This window comes from Balaenoptera borealis (genome assembly GCF_965194805.1).
Source record: "Balaenoptera borealis genome assembly, chromosome: 15".
Classification (NCBI taxonomy): Eukaryota; Metazoa; Chordata; class Mammalia; order Artiodactyla; family Balaenopteridae; genus Balaenoptera; species Balaenoptera borealis.
In genome coordinates, this window is record NC_138871.1 from 10,919,511 (window position 1) to 10,937,682 (window position 18,172).

Here is an 18,172-nt window from a genome sequence, read left to right on the forward strand (position 1 = left end):
AAATCCAGCATCAAAATATAAGAAATGAATATTGTAGCAAATAAAGGAAAACCTGGTAAGATACAATGGGTGCCGTGCTCAGCGAAAATCTGTTCACCTGGATTCCACCGGGTCTTTCTTGCCTCTGAAAGTTAGTGACACGGGAATCACAGGCACTTCAAAGAGCACAGCTGCCCATCTGTTAAAATGCTCCCAAGACAGTTCTCTAAAATACTCTTCTCTGAGTTTACCTTTTTCTATTTTTCTCTCTGAACCATGGTAGATAGCAGAATTACTCCTTCACAGTTAAGATGTGCCTCTGTAGGGGCTTCCCTGGTGGCACAGTGGTTAAGAATCCGCCTGCCAAGGCAAGGGACACGGGTTCGAGCCCTGGTCCGGGAAGATCCCACATGCCATGGAGCAACTAAGCCCGTGTGCCACAGCTACTGAGCCTGTGCTCTAGAGCCCGCGAGCCACAACTACTGAGCCTGTGTGCCACAGCTACTGAAGCCCGCGTACCTAGAGCCCACGCTCTGCAACGAGAAGCCACCGCAACGAGAAGCCCGCGCACCGCAACGAAGAGTAGCCCCTGCTCGCCACAACTAGAGAAAGCCCGCGTGCAGCAATGAAGACCCAACACAGCCAAAAATAAAAATAAACAAAATAAATTATTAAAATAAAAGATGTGCCTCTGTGTTCAGAACAAAGGCTGATCTTGGGTTTTGATCTCTGTACCCACACTGGGAGTAAGTCTGTGTGACTCCAGGCAAAGCTCTCTGAGCTCCTTGGGCCTCAGTAAATAAAGGGGCTAAAGCTCTAGCCGACAAAGCTATCCAGACAAAGACAGATCCAGTGATGAAGTCAAAATTCATCTGCAGGAAACGCCCATCACTGCTCAAAGGGCCCAGGGCCACCAACAATTCCTCTGATTCACTTTCTCCCCAAGGTTCCTATGTCCTAAAAGCCACACTTCGCTTATCAGTAATAATGCATTTTGCCAATTTGGGTTGGCCAAAAACATAACTAACTACCAAGCAGAAGTTCTGACTAGAAAAAGAAACCAAAGTCTCCATGAAAAATATGTCATTTTAACCAAAAGTAATGTCACTTAAAGTTTTAGTTATGGGTAACTCTGCTTTTTATATTTGGAAATAGTGTTTGTAACTTAGAAAAATTGTCCTTCAACCCTATACTACCTTCATGAATCCTTTTGGGATCCAGAGACCTTGAACCAGGAATAACTGTATCTGGTGGTCTCTAAGGTTCTGGCATTCCATGATATTTAGCTTCAGAAATTCTGGCTGCCAAGGGGGCAGGATATCAAGGACTCTCATCCACCACCAGTGAGAATGTAATTTGGTACAATATTTGTGAAGGCCAGTTTTGCAATACATTTTAAAATCTTTAAAACGGGTATAGAAGAAGTTCTAATTCTGATGATGGCAGAGTAGCTCCTACTGAGCCAATCCCCCTGCAGATAACAAGTATAAACTCCAAACAAAATATTAGAAACCAACGATTTGGAAGCATTGGAGAGCAAGCAAAAGCAGGCAGGGGGCTTTGACCTTTGAAAGAAGGAACCGCACTGGATGAGATCTATGTTTAGACAGTTTTCTGCTGAGGGCTCTCCTCAATCTGCCAGACAGAAAGCTGCAGTCTTACTGTTTGAAGTGTCAGAGGACAGAGTTCAGGGCTGCCAGAGTGTCTGGGAATTGAAGAGCTAGATCCTGAAAGAAGCTAAAACTTTTAAAAGCTGAGTAGAGATTTTAACTGCTGCCCGTTTAATGAGAGACAGAGTTTGGAGTTTGAATCCTGCCAGTTTTTCCAGGAGAGATTTCATAAACATGTTGGACATTCTATTGATATCCAGGGAAGGGGGAGGGGAGGGGAGCAAAGATTATGTCCCAGGATTAAAGACATTTCCCTCAGACTAAGAAAACTATCAAAACAGATCCATCTTTTTATTTATTATTATTTTTGGCTGCATCGGGTCTTAGTTGTGGCTCACGGGCTTCTCTCTAGCTGTGGTGTGCAGGTTTTTTCTCTCTCTAGTTGTGGCACACGGGCTTAGTTGCCCCGTGGCATGTGGGATCTTAGTTCCCCAACCAGGGATCGAACCCGCGTCCCTTGCATTGGAAGGCAGACTCTTTACCACTGGACCACCAGGGAAGTCCAAAACAGATCCATCTTAACGAGTAAAAATCAAGCTTCCACAACTTCAAGGTGACATGCCATAATGAACTGCCTGCTACCATCAAAGCAAGACAAAAGATACAGAATCTCTAAACCCATTGTCCACAAAAACAGTATACAATAAAAAAAACTACTAGATAGTCAAAGAAATAGAAAAATGTGACCCCTACTCAAGAAAAAAATCAATCAACAGAACTCCAAGGTAACCCAGATGTTGGAATTAGCAGACTGGAAATTTATAGTATTGACAGCTATTATAAATATATTTGAGGAATTAAAGGAAAACATTGCCATAATGAGTGAAGAGGTAGAGAATCTCAGCAGAGCAACAGAAACGATTCTTTAAAAAGAACCAAATGGAGGTTCCAGAACTGACATGACTCAGAAATGAAAATTTCAGTGGGTAGCTCTAACATCTTGGAGGCAACAGAAAAAAGGGTAAGTGACCTACAAGACAAGCCAGTACAAATTAGCCAATCTTAAAAACATAGAGCAAAGCAGATTTTTTAAAATGAAAGAGCTTCAGTGACATTTGGTACAATACCAAGCATTCTAATAAATGTGTAATTGGAATCTCAGAGGGGAAGAGAGGGAAAATAGGCAGGAAAAGTATTTAAAAGAATATGGTTGAAAATGTCCTAAATCTGATGGAAAACATTAACCTGTAAACCCCAAGAATCTCAATAAACTCCAAGGAAGATAAACATACACACACACCACAGAAAGGCATGTCATAGTTAAACTGCTGAAAAATAAAAAATCTTGAGCAGCCAGAGAAGAAAATGACACAGATACAAAGATGAATCACATTTGACTTTTTATCAGAAGCAATGAAGCCAGAGATCATGGGATGATAAGATAATGAAATGAGTAATGCTAAAGTTCTACATCCAGTTAAATAAATCCTTCAAGAAATTCAGGTAATAGACATTTTTAATTAAATGAAGCTGAGAGAATTCTTCATCAAGAAATGTGAAAGGAAGTTATTCAGGTTGAAGAGAAATGACACCAGAAGGAAACCCGGGTCTTCAACAGGGGAAGAAGATACCAAAAATGGTAAACATGTGAGCAAAATAAAAGACTACCTTTTTGTCCTTCTGTAATTTCTTTTAGAGATAACCAGTAATTGTTTTTGCCTATGATCTATACGATATCATACAGCATGTATTTCTGACCACACGGGAATTAGAAATCACCAACAGAGTATCTAGAAAACCTCCAAATAAAAATCAATCAGCACATATTTAAGTTTATCCATTATAAACTTAAGAGTAAAATCTTAAAGCTACGAAACCTGCGGAAGAAAACATAGAAGATCTTTGCAATCTTGGGGCAGGCAGAGATTTCTTAGGACATGCAAAGCCCTAATCAAAATTTTTTATGATAAATTGGTCCCCATCAAATTCTTCTCTTTAAAAAGAGACAAGCCATCGACTGAGAGAAAATATTCACAATATATTTAGCTGGCAAAGTACCTGTATCCAGAATAAAGAATTGCTATAAATCCATAATGAAAGATATACAATCCAGTATTAAAAATAGGCAAAGAACAAGCATAGACACTTTGCAGATGACCAATAAGCACATGCAAAGGTGCTCAACATAATTAGTAATTAGACAAATGCAAATTAAAACCACAATGAGATATCATTTCTCATGCGCTAAAATGCTTAAAATTTTATAAAGACTGACCCTTGCAAATGTTGGCAAAGACATAGAACAACTGGAACTCTCGTACTTTGCTGGTGGGAACATACAATCGTTTTTACTTACAAATTCAACATACACTTACAGTTTGACCTAGGTATTTCTCCTAGGTATTTTCCCCAGAGAAAAAAATAAAAAACATTCATCCACAAAATGACTTGCACATACTCTTCACAGCTTTATTCACAGGACTCCAAATTTGGAAATAGCCCAAATTGCCATCAACAGGTGACTAGATAAACAAATTGTGGTATAATCCTGCCACTGATGACTTCCCAGCCAATCTGAGGACAGACACAGGTCACAGCAGCCCTTAGCGCTGTGCCCATGGTGAGAACAGCCCACAAGTAACCCCAGACATAGATGCCAAGGTGGGGGACACAGTGAGGTCAGAGGTTGATGACCAAAGACCAGGAGGGAGGAACTCTGCTTCCTTGGGAGGCCAGACCCTCCTTTCTGAATGTGACGGGGCACACAGATCCACTTCTGGCACCTGGACTCTGTCTTGGAAAAGGAAAAGGGGAAAAGAAACCTTGGGTGACATCACAAACTTAGATCTCACCAAGTCTAAGTTTTAAAGCAGTAGAAACTGAGGACTCGTCAGTTAGTTAAATGAAAAATTTTGTTGCTACCAATAGGAAAGGGGCTTTGAGTGCAAGATGAGCTTAGATATTAACAAAAAAAAAGATGAAAGTTAAATTTTTTTGCACTTCTGACATGCAGTTGAGGCATTTGTGCATTTCTAGAGGATCAAAATATGAGAGATGGGCCATGAGAGAAGCAGCCTCTGGGAAGAGAGAAGGGGAAACAGTGGCCAGAGACCTCACGACTCCAAATCTAGATTCCAGAGTCCCTCTGCACTAAGGTGTATGCCTGGTAATAAGACATGCCACAGTAGGATTCATTGAGCTGTGTTGGCTCAAAGTAAGCTGCACTCCCTTTGAAATTCAAATGAACTCCAGTGCAGTTTCACCTCTAGAGAAAGGATATTTTCTTTTTTTTTAAATTATTTTTTTAATTGAAGGATAGTTGATTTATGTTGTGCCTATCTCTGCTGTAAAGCAAAGTGACTCAGTTACACACATATAGACATTTTTAAATGTTCTTTTCCATTACGGTTTATCCCAGGATATTGAATATAGTTCCCTGTGCTCTACAGTAGGACCTTGTTGTTTATCCATCCTATATATAATAGTTTGCATCTGCTAATCCCATACCCCCAGTCCTTCCCTGAGAAAGGATATTTTCTACACTGACTCAGTCCCAACTCTGAGAAATATGTCTGCATTTTTTTGAATATTAAAATTTATTGTTAAACAGAAAATCTTAGCATTCCCATGAAATCCTAAAGGTTTTTAAGCATTCACCTTCCACTCCGGAGTCCAAAATCCTAGAAAAGCCCTGGCTTCTGCTCCAGGAGGGGATGGTAGGGTGATCCTTCCCCCTATTCTCACCCCACTCCCACCCCAAGCATAACCAGTGGACAACAGGGGCATCTTGGTGGCCCCGGGGACTGAGGCTCTTTCATCGCTAGAGAACGCTAGAGACAGATGGGAACTTGAGTGACCCACCATCCCAGCTGGCCTGAGACTGTCCCCGTTTTAGCACTGAAAGCCCAGTATCTCAGGAAATTTCTCAGTTACCCTGCCAGCAGGTCAAGAGTTGCTGGTCAGAGGCTGTCCCTCTCCGCAGGGCGGCTGCCTCCTGACTTAGAGCCTCTGTTCAAAAGGCTTCTTAAAGTGGATACCCCCACCTACATCCTGCCTGCTGCAGCCAGTTCTCCTGGCTTTGAGTTCTGTCTGATATCCACCCCATCCCATGACTCCTTGGATCTCAGCTACAATTAGTCTCTCTTGGCTCTTCTTGGTACCTCCAGCCCAAGGACACCAGGCTAGTTTCCAAGAAGACCCATAGTTTAGAAAGAGTTTTTTAACAACTGTAAGTTACCTGTAAATTTCACAGCTATCCATTCTGATGATAAAGAATATTTACCTCTTGTTGTTGTTTTCTTTAGATCTATGTCATTCCAAAATGCTTGAAAACTGTACAGCACCAATATTCACTGCCCTTTTCTGAGCCCTCTTCCCTTCAAGCAAAAGCCCGAGTTGGGGATTCGAGTTTTGGTTTTGTTTCTGGTCCATGGGAGTCCTGGAGGGGTAAAACATACAAACAAAACAAAAAGGAAATGAGCAATGTTCACTGCTCTTCAGCTGGGTTTGGGGGTTCGTTGCTGAAGCGTGCCTGCAGCTTTAAGATGGGCACGTCGGTCCACCGGCAGGAAGGCTGGTTTGGACCGCAACCTCCATTCATTCGTTCATTCAACAAATATGCGTTGCACACTGAGGTGCTTCAGAGATGAAACTAAACAAAAACGCTGCCAGCGTTCACTAAGGCTCTGGCCTGCCGTTACTAACCCTCATGCCCGCTTCTGTATCCTCTGTGTCCTGCACATAGTGGGGTAAGTGGGAGTTTAATGAGAAAATATAGGGCTGAAGGAGAGGAAAAAGTCTTTCCTTGATCATTGTGGGGTCCTGGGGTCTGAAAACTAAACTGACAAAGATTAACAGGAGAAAAGCATACGCATTTATGTAATAGAAGTTTCACGTGATCTGGAAGCCTTCATAAGGAAATGAAGACCCAAGGTGACAGTTAGACCTGCGTATTTTGTGCTGGGTTTAATGACGAGTATCCAGGCATGGAGGAATATGACAGGTGAAGGAGTATGAGTGTATTAAACTGGGGGAATCTTAACAAGGTCTGTTTGTTAGGATTCTTCTTGGCGTCTTTGTCTTTAGAGATAAGGGCGCTCTTTTCCTCCAGGTAAAGGGAGGGCACCTCTCACATGAGGGTTTTATGACCTGTTTCAGGGAAGAAGGACAAGTGGGGTGGAGGGCAGAGTAAGCTTCCAGCTGCATTTTCTCAAGTCCCTTCAGCTTAAAATACTCAATACGTCCAGGTGGCCCTATTTTGGAGTAGCATATTCTGAACCCCATCACAGCTCTGGCAATAGTGATGCCATTGTATGTAATCGAGGAACTTGTTGCTGTACAATAGATAAGCAGGGGCAGAGATCAGTAAAACCAGCTCCATCCTCTATCGCTGCCCCTCCCCCCAAAGCACCCCCGGCACACCCCTCATTAACAGCAGCCAGGGCCTTGATGCCGGGACCCGGTTTCCAAGACACATCAAGCCATTTGTAAGATGGCACTAAAATGAATCCTCAAGTCCTCCGTTTATTCAACACAGTAGACAGACAATCCTTGTATCACAGGTCTTGAGTGCAAGCAACAGAATTTTCATCTTTGAACTCCATCACAAAGGGCCTGTGTGCTAAGAAAATGGCAGTTCCCTGAATCATGGGGAAGGCTGGGTCGCTGGCTTTGGGAATGGGCAGGGAAGAGAAGAGAATGGCAGAAACAGGCACGAAGCAGGACTAATGTGGTCGGGGGGGGGGCACTGCTGAGCTGAACAAGGTAAGTGCCCAAGTCTCAGAAAACAGCATCCCAATGACGGAGCGTGGTGTTGTGTCCCCCACTGGCTGCACCAAAAGAGGGGGCGAAGAACTGGTACCTCTCGCTCTGGTGTGGCTTTTGCAGCCATCCCCCTCCCCAAGATATTATAATGGAAGGAAGGGGCGCTGCCCCAGAGGAAACTGGATGCAACAGAGATGGGTAGCCCCTAACATACTGCAGCTCTCCTGACAGGGTTTGGTCGCATCTTTGTAACTAGGCTTCTTCGAGTATCAGTACTACTCAGGGGTGCAGGCAGCCTTTAGAAGCTGGAACAGTCAAGGAAGCCGAATCTCCTCTAAGGCCTCCAAAACAGAACGATACTTTGCCTTGACCCCGGTGAGACTGATTTTGGGCATCTGGCGTCCAGAACTGTCAGAGAATACACTTGTGTTGTTCTAAGCCACCAAGGGTATTACAGCGGCCGCAGGAAACCAAAACACTTTGCATGACAAGCAGGAAGGTAGAGAGGGACCAAGGGGCTCCCTTGTCACACCCCAGCAGCACAGACCCTGCCTCCTGCTGGAGAGCACTCTCCTCGTGTCCTAACCCAGAACCTCTCCCTAAGTGGGAGAGTGCGCCCCTGAGTCCCGGGACAAGCGGTGGTCCTTCATTAGCTCCAAAAGGACGGCTCACCTGCCCTCGGCCTCCAGCAGACAGGGCATCTTATGGCTGTTCTGAACCTGGTGACACTCGCGCTTGCCAGGGCCCAGGGTGGGAAGGCTGTAAGAGCTCTCAGGGCTGATCTGGGTGCCGCCACAGTTCCCGTGAGTCTGAACGAGCGTATCCATCGCGTGAACAAGCGCATATTGGAAACATCCAGATCAGAGTAGGAGCTGAGCTACAGGCTGGAAAGGTAAACGATGGTGCTGCTCTGACAGCAGCCGCTGTTACTCAAGGCATTTTGACCCCAGATCATCAGGCACATTGGCCCCGTCACAGGTATCCTCTGAAAGACGCACAGACAAGCCCCGGTGAAAATGAAACATTTTCTGCTCATTTTGTTCCAGCCTCAGCCCAAATGTATTTATCTCAACATTTCTCAGCACAATGGGGTGTGAAGCAGGGGAGAGGAGACGCCCCAGCGACTCATCATGGGGGAGGGTAATTTGGTCAAAGCCCCTGTTTACTGGAATGGCTTTCTACTGACACACAAAAAAGTTCTGAAATAAAGGAGGCCTGTAATTGTTTGTTTCCTTTTGCTTTTTTGGTTACAACAGTAAAAACTGTCCTTCAAACTTAGCCCCCAAAGACATCAGAGCTCGACAATGACGAATGGGGAACAGATGTTTCTGGGCCATCAGAATGGCAGCTTCCTCCTCGACACGTGGACTCCAGGATGCAGGTCACTGTCTGGCCTTGGAGGCCAGACAGACCAGGCCTAGCAGCCAGGGCCCGGGCTGTAAGGGTGTGTGAGACGATGGGCCAGGCTTCCCCGGACCAAGTTGGGCAACTTGGGGTTTTTAACTGCCTTGGGGATTAGGGTGTGCGCCTTGAATGAGGAACTAGGACAGGCCCTGACTTCCCAGCAGGGGTACAGCTCAATGTACAGAGTTCTCGCTCCCCAAGGCCTCTGAGGCAGGGGACAGAGGAGGATCTGCTCTTCTCAGGGCCTGGGAGCCAGCTCTGCAATTCTGTGCCACCCGCTTTCCCACGTCACTTCACGCCCCCACTTCCCTCTCCCTGGAAACCCCACGTGGCCAGCCTGGGGGTGGCAGATGGGGGTGGGCGGATCAGAGCTAAAGGCCAGGCAGCCTCTTCCTCTCAGAGGTTCCCCACCTCATCCAGTCTCTGGTCCCCAGTGGCACCAGCCTCCCAGCAGGTCACCCCATGGTTCTCCGATGGCCTCTGTACCTTCTCCATGGGCTCCTGCTGCCGGGGTCCTTGGGGGTGTTCAGTGGGAGGCCCGGGGGGCTGGAGAGTCTAAGAGGGTGCAGTGGACACGACCATGCCAACTCCCAAGGCAGCTGATACCAGAGACTTGGGGGGCAGCCCACCAGGAGCCAGAGGGGACCCTGCCACATGCCCTGAGGTTCCTCCACATTCACAGCCCCTTCCCCACCCACCAGGAAACAGCAGCAGGGGTTGAGGTCACCCTACACCCTTCTTTCCCGCCATACTCACAACATCACGTGCAGTGGCCCCATTTCCACTCCTATTAGGAACCACTGAGACTTACCGTGTGCCAGGTTCTAGATGCCAGCGGCTAAGTTAAGAGGCAGCCTCTGCAGTCCAACCCCCGGGTTCAAATCCCAGCTCCAGACACATCATCCTCCATGTGCCTGGGCATTTCATAACCTCTGCGTGCCTCAGTTTCCCCATCCTTAAATGGTGAGAAGTTTAGTACTTTCCAGGGGAGCTGCTTGTGACTATTAAATGTCAACTGCTGGGCGCTGGGCTGACACGTGGGAGCGCCAGTTACAAGAGGCTCAGAAAGCAGAGCGCCTGGCCTCAGGAGTGGACCCAAGTGGTCGGGCGGGCGTGCTGTCCTCCAGCCACGGACCCCACCCCTGCGAACCTTCAGTGGGCGGGCAGTGCGCATGCGCGGGCCCCGCGGTCCATGCTCATGCGCACCGGCTCAGGCCGGGAACGCTGCTGGGAACGGCATCCTCCCACCGAAGACTCGGAGCAGAGGGCAGGGGTACGAGGGGGCGGCTGGAGCCCAGTTTGCTCTTGCGAAGCACTTCCTGAACTGCACATTCAGTTACCACAAAATGAGTCAAGGTCCCTTTCAAGTGGCTTGCTGAGCTTCCCTCTGATCTGGCACGGCGTCCCCGGGATGGACGGGCCACAGCCTTTCCTGGTGAGCTGTCGGGCCCCGCTCGGAAACCCCTCCACTGGGCGCTAGCGCCGGGCCCTGCACAGGCACTGCGTCACTTCTCCCCGGCAACAACCCCGCGGGGCAGGGTTTGGTCTTGTCCCCATTTTAGAAATGAGGAAACTGAGGCTCAGAGAGGTTGGGGGAGTGGCCTTGGATCACACAGCTAGTCAGGGTCAGGGCTGGGATTTGAACTCGTGCCTGTCTGGCTCTTAACCTGCGCGCTCTTTCTCCTGGCTCACTGTGGTGAGGGGAGGCCACGTTCACTTTGCCTGCCTGGGTCAGAGAGAGGCCCGGAGGCTCTCATTTGTAAAATGGAGACGCCGGGGAGGTGAGACTATGGAAATGGAAGGATTAGAACCCATTTCTCACAACCTAGGAGGAAACAGGGGACTGTACTTTCTAGGCAGGAGATACAAGGGCCCTACTGATAGGGGTAGTGTCTCCCTGTGGACTGATTCCTCATAAGAAGGGGGTCCCTTTGCCCATAAAATGTCTCATCTGAGGGAATTCCCTGGCGGTCCAGTGGTTAGGACTCCACGCTTCCACTGCACGGGGCACGGGTTCCATCCCTGTTGGAGGAACTAAGATCCCGCAAGCTGCTGCGGTGTGGCCAAAAAAAAAAAAAAAAAAAAAAGTCTCCTCTGACAGACCAAGGATGAGGGAGAGAGCCACAAAAGGCTTTCCCTGAAACCTGGCTTTAGGACCAGGCACCTGCCTGGGTGGAAGGGGAGCCTCACCTGGGAAGGCCCTTCATCCTGGGGTGGGGAGGTGGGGGGAAGGAGGATGGGGCTCCCCGGCTCTGCCAGAAATGTGTGGCCCCAAGGCCCGTGTGGGTCCCACCACAGGGAGGTCCTTCTGGGTCCCTGGGAAAGAGGGAGGGCTTCTCAGTAGTTCTCGGGGAAATAAGAAAGAAAAAAGGAAACAGGTGCATTTGAAACACAAAGACGGCCTGTGGAAAACCCACACTAGCCAAAAGGGTCTGAGTTGTGCTGCTGGTGACTTGGGTCTTTGTTTTTGCTTTTGTCATTGTTGTTTTGATTCAGTTTAGGAGTTTTCTTAGTAATCACCACTAGGAAAGTCAGGTGGCCACACAAATGGAAAAAAAAAAAAGAGAGCGAGAGACAAACAAAACGGGGTGATAACAACAGATCAACAAATCTAAGGACATTTTCACAGGACTCGCCCATCTTTTTGAGATGGAAATGAGTCTGAGCCTAAAGTCACATCTTTTTTCCTGATTCCCTTTGTCTTTTTTAAAAACCAACTTTCAATTACAGAAATAATTCACAGCCTCCTCATAAAATACTACACATTATAAATAAGGCTCAGGAACCCCTTGACCACTGCCCCATGGAGGGACAGAGCCCCTCCCCCCATCAACCGCTGCGTTCCATATGCTGGAGGTCTTTTCTTCGGACTGGATGGAACTTTTTAGGCCTCTCATTATTTACCGCTTAGTTTTCAAGAGTGGGCTCAAAGCTGGCGACTAAAGCATATGCTTAAAGAAGCTTGTCCTGTAAGTCAAATCCCAAGCTTTGCCACAATGCCTAGCTCCTCAGAAGGACCCAGAAAGGTCTGAATTGCTCCCAGACTCTTCCTCCAAACAATCACTCAGCCTTCATTGCAAAGCTCTCTCGCACACCTCCCCACCAGCCCCCACGCTCCGAGCCCAGGCTGGCAAGCGTCAGCATTTCTATTGCAGAGACGATGCAGCAAAAGCTCCCCAGAGCTAAGAGTCTTGCCCCAAACTACCCTCCCTGGATGGTTTCTCCACAACAGCAGCGACTCCCGACCTCAAGTCCTGCCCTCTCACCGAGGTCTCAGGAGGTGATGACCTTCCGGGCATAAATGTCCCGTATCTGTGCTCCCATCAGAGTCCCTGCATTTCCTGACTAAAGCCGACTGTTTCTGTGTCAGGCTTCATGAAGCTCTGAGTCTGTGTTCTTATGGAGATTTTCCACCTAGTCTCTCAAACCAGGAGCACAGGAGACTCTTGAGGTTCTGGAACATTCTAGCAGATCATAAATACCAGACCTTCAAGCAGCAGGTTGTAGAAACAGAGGAAAGAGATGCACCAGCCTCCACTCCAACCCTGTCCTTCTCACACCCTCCACGCTGAGCTCATCCACACTGGGTCATGGGAGACACAGTGTCCAAAGTCCCTGACCAGACTGCAGTGTTGCTCTGAGAATGAAGTGGGCTATTGTGTGCATGGTAGCAACTGACGTGGGTACCCTCAAGTGGGAACAGGTGGGACAAGAGGTAGAAAAGTAAGACAGTATGAAAAACTTTAAGACCTGGGTCTAGAACAGTCTTCCCAGACTGCAGACATCATGCCCTACACACAAAGGACTGTGCACAAGGTCAGGCAAGAAGGGGAGACTTGAACTGCTTTCCCTTCCTGGAGATTAATAGGATTATTGGCACACTAAAGGCCCTGAGAAGTCTTGCAATAATGGAAACAGTTTAATTCTCCAGCGCAATGTTTCCAGAACTTGCTAGTTCAGAGAACTCTTTTCTGGCAAAATGCCTGTTGCTATCTCTCTGTGGAACACATGTTGAGACCCGCTGGTCTGGCTATCTGGGGATAGTAGCAATGTTGGCCGCAGTGCTTCTTAAACAGTTGTCAACTTCTTCCCCCTTATTGCAAGGGCCCTGGCTCCCAGCCTTGCTTCTGATAGGTTAGACAGACCCAGTGTCTAAAACCCTAGGGTGTTTTAATGATGGCTTGAGTTTCAAACTGTAGGGTCTCAAACTGTGGCCCCTGGGCCAAATCTGGCCCACTGCCTGTCTTGGTAAATAAAGTTTTATTGAAACACAGCCACTCCCATTCTTTTCCAAATCTGGCCCACTGCCTGTCTTGGTAAATAAAGTTTTATTGAAACACAGCCACTCCCATTCCTTTCCATATTGCCTCTTACTGTTTTTGTGCTACAATGGTAGAGTTCAATCGTCATGACAGAGACTTACAAAGCCTAAAACGTTTACTATTTGGCCCTTTACAGAAAAATTTTACTGAACCCGTTTAAGAGAAAATCAAAACTTACCTGAAGGGCTTCCCTGGTGGCACAGTGGTTAAGAATCTGCCTGCCAATGCAGGGGACACGGGTTCGAGCCCTGTTCCGGAAAATTCCCACATGCCTCAGAGCAACTAAGCCCGTGTGTCACAACTACTGAGCCTGCACTCTAGAGCCCATAAGCCACAACTACTGAGCCCGCGTGCCACAACTACTGAAGCCCATGCCCCTAGAGCCCGTGCTCCGCAACAAGAGAAGCCACGACAATGAGAAGCCCACACACCACAATGAAAAGTAGCCCCTGCTCTCCGCAACTAGAGAAAGCCCGCGCGCAGCAACGAAGACCCAACACAGCCATAAATAAATAAATAGATAAATACAAACTTACCTGAAATATTGACTCTATAAAGCCTCAATATCATGGAAAATTTAGACTCTAAATCCCTATAATTTGGACCAATGCAGTTGTGCTGTGGTAAGTTGTTGGTATTACTGGCCCACCCAAGGGTGTGTGTGTGTGTTAGGAGGATGAGAATAGAAACAGGGATGGGGAGGGAGGAAAGTTTTATTGCTTAAGAATGTTGAATTTGGAGTCAGAGTGGGGCTCAAATTCCAGCTCCATTACTGTCACCCCATAATAAGCCTCAGCTTGCTCTCAGGTGAAAAACATGGAGATAATTCATCACCTGGACAGGATTGTTATGGACAGTGAAGAAGGTCACATGTGCAGAGACCCTCTGCCACCTCACAGAAGACTCAGCATTTCTTATTAAGTGTGCCCAACATGCATTAAGAGCTCAACAAATATGGCTTCCATCCAGGAATTATTCAAGGGACCCATAATCATATTTGAGGGGCTGGCACCATCTGGGCAAGACAAAAAGCCCCGTCCTTTCCTGATGGGATGTGAGGTGCTAACAATTCGAGTCACCTCCTGAGTGTGACACTCAGCCCCGTTCTCAGATGCCGTGTGTGGGCATCAATCACGTCACACGTACCTAGGGAATGTCCAGCTACTCCATGTGTAGACCACATGACCACCTGGGAAGCAGATGGTCCTGGAAGTGTAACCCACAGACTGAAGATGACCAGTGGGCAGAAGCACGGTGTGAGCCACTTTTATGCTGGCATTCGTGATGGGGGACATTTAGGATTCCGGAGGGCAAACGGAGATCAGAGCTGCTCTCTGTCGCCCAGCAAGGTCTGCCCGGAGAGACACTGGTGTTCACCCGCTGCATCCTTTAGATTTTATTGCACTCAGTTGCCTTGTATATTTAATGGGGAAATTTGCTGAAGTGGTTACTAAGCCACAGGGAATAAAGGAAGGGAGCGGGGAGCCCCTCTCTGACCCTGAGGTTGGCAAAGTCGCCTCCTTAATCAGACCTGTGCTGGGCTACGACATTATTCACGTTTAGGGCATTAAGCCTGGAAGCTAAAATTGTAGCAGGAGCTAACTGGAGTACAGGCAACCTGTTTCTGCCATAGATTTATGATGTTTACTCAACGATGGATGGAAACTTTCAGGGAAAGGATTTTCCCTCCCTCTCCTCACAGTACATTGTCAGTCCACAGTGGTCAAGGCCCTGACTTGGGGGTGAGTGTGCAGAGCCTTTTTTAAAATGTCTTCATGGGCGAGAAGAACAGATCCTGTATCTGACCTTCACTGACTGTTCAGCGCTCAGTTGAAGAAGTGATTGGAAGCAGCTGTCAACGGGACGAGGGTTTACTGCGGGGCTGAAGGACTGTGTTGCTTTGCCCGAGATGCCCTATTGGGTGCCATCCACACAGGCCCGATGTTGAATCAGGAGCATCTGGCCGCTGTGCTACCCCGCTAGAGACTCAGAGAATCCCCGACAGAGGCCTCCACGCTCCCTGCCGAGGGTTTGTTTTCAGGTTCTTGGAGCTGATTGCTGGTGACTCCAGAAAAGGGAGGTCTCCCATTTCCCAAGTGTTCGTACCTCCTTTCCGTGATGAGACACAGAAAAAAGGAGAGCCGCATGTTTCTGTGTCAGTCTAGACAGCACAAGTCTTCTGGACCTACAGAGTGAGGGAAAGGCATCGACTCTCAGAGGGGAGCCCCTTTCTGGAAGTAGGTTCCTTACACGCGTCCATCCTGCACTTGGACCCGGCGGAAAGGAAATGCGCAAACCCTAAAGCGCTCAGGAGCGTTTATCTCCCCTGTTCTGGTCCTGCTGGTCTTTAGTTGTATGACTTTGCCTTGGGTGATAAACTGGGGACAATAATACCAACCACATAAGGCTGTTTCACAAACTAAGTTCACATTTTAAACAGTTTGGTTAAATAAACCCACTCTGAGTACCAGCTTTGCCGCTTCCTAACTGGGTGGTTTGGGGCAAGTCGTTTGCCCACTCTGAGCCTTCATTTCTCCATCTTAAAATGGGGAGGAATGGGCCATGGATGAGTGTACGGAAGTGCTTTTTTAAAACAAATATGCTCAAAGGTTTTCAATAAACATTATTTTCATGTCTCAATTTGATGGAAAGATGTATTTCTCCTTGAATTTAAGGAGGAATCAGAGGAGATCGTATTTCATGCTGAAGTTACAAACACTGGCATAAATCAAGCTAAAAATCTATTTTTACAGGCACTGGGAGGGGGGGATCTAAATGACACCCCAACATGTTACTCTTAGAGGATTTGAAAGTTTTGCCTAATTTGAACCCTGTAATTTCACAACCTTTGCTTTAAGAGAGGCCCAGCTTTCCAGTGCTTGTGTTTATTTGTTTTGTCATTTAAGCCAGTGTGGTGCAACAGATATAAAGTAGGCACTACTTTTTTCTTTTTTTTTTTTTCCAGTAAACACTAGAATTTTCCTGTTTGAACTCAATATAAGAAACAAGGAGTATTTGCCACACTCGGGGAGCCCTTTTCCTAACGGGTTCAGGAGAGGAGAGCCGAAGGAGATTCAAACGTGACTAGCAGTGGTAAGGATGAATTGTTGGGGAAGATTTATTTACCAGTGGAAGGAATACTTTCAAATATACTTTTCTCGGGGCACACCACAGCTTGCATACAAGTATTTATGTAACTTTGCAAAGCACTTTCGAGATAGAAACACACACGTGCACATACACAGGAGCTATATTTAGTAATACTACCCATGCAGTCTTTGCCTTAAAAACTCCTATTTCATCATCTGGCTGGACAGCCAGCTGCCTGGTCATTACTAGGAACCCAGGGAGGAAGAGCCCTGTAGATACTAGAATCAACCAACCAACCAGAGCAGGGACAGAAAGCACCACGACAACTAAATGACTTTTTCAAGATTACAAGTGCATCCTAAAACAGCACACAATTTTTCCAATTTCAATAGTTTGAAGTGGAAACAATGCAAATCAACAGATTTACAAAGCCAAAACAGATTCACAGACATAGAAAACAAACTTATGGTTACCCAAGGGGAAAGGGGAGGGGGAGGAATAAATTAGGAGTATGGGATTAATAGATAGATTAATAGATTAATACACTCCAGTATGTATAAAATACATAAACAAGGACTTACTGTATAGCACATGGACTTATATTCAGTATCTTGTAATAACCTATGATGCAAAAGAATCTGAAGCTGTGCATCTGCAATCAGCACAATATCAACTATAGTAAATCAACTCTAATTTAATAAATAAAATTTTTTAAAGAAAAATCGTTTGACATGAATCAAGAGGAAAAAAAGTATGAACGGCAGGCAACTGAATTTCTGAAAAATATTTTATTTACAAGTAAAGCCTTACAAATGAATATTCAGACTTACCAGTCCCAACAAACGTTGCACTGACTGATACCCTTGTCAACTAGAAAGGTCAGAAAATGAAGGAGAAGTTTCCATTCTGTAGTATTTACTGACGTCTCCCCTTGTTTGATTTGGGAGAGTGGTGATTTACAGAGCTATTGCAGTGTGTGGAACAGTTTGCTGATAATGCAAGCTCAGGCCTTCCAGAACTAAACCTTCAGATGAATTGCGGGGGACCAAAGACCTCCTTAGGCTTTTCTGCAGAGTAGACTCATATGTGTGTATGTTCATAACATTTACAGAAGTGAGGTGCCTGGAGAACAGGAAGGGGGTGCTTTACAACACATAAGCTCTGATTAGGAGTATGAGGTAATCCATCAGATAAAAATATCATACACACAACCTGGACTTTAGCCCATTCTTTAATTTATTCTGAAAGAAAGGAGGGGAGAATGATGGGAACCCAGAGCCTTAGGAATTGACTTCCCACGAGCTGCCTCTCTTAATACATTTTGTGGTTTGCTTAAATCACATCTTTAAAATTGGTGGGAACATAAATTGGTGCAGCCACTGCAGAAAACAGCATGGAGGTTTCTTAAAAAACTAAAAATAGAACTGCCATATGACCCAGCAATTCCACTCCTAGGTATATGTCTGACAAAGCCAAAAACGATAATTCAGAAAGGCACATGGACCCCAACATTCATAGCAGCACTATTTTCAATAGCCAAGATATGGAAACAACCTAAGTGTCCATCAAGAGATGAATGGATAAAGAAGTGGTATATATATATATATATATATATATATATACACACAATGGAATACTACTCAGCCACAAAAAGGAATGAAATTCTGCCATTTACAATAACATGTATGGACCTAGAGGGTATTATGCTTAGTGAAATAAGTCAGACAGAGAAAGACAAATACTGTATGATATCACTTATTTATGGAATCTAAAAAATACAACGAACTGGTGACTATAACAAAAAAGAAACAGACTCACAGATATAGAGAACAAAACTAGTGGTTGCCAGTGGGGAGCGGGAAGGGGAAAGTGGTAAGATAGGGGTAGGGGATTAAGAGGTACAAACTACTATGTATAAAATAAATAAGCTACAAGGATATATTGTACAGCACAGGGAATATAGCCAGTATTTTTACAATAACTATAAATGGAATATAACCTTTA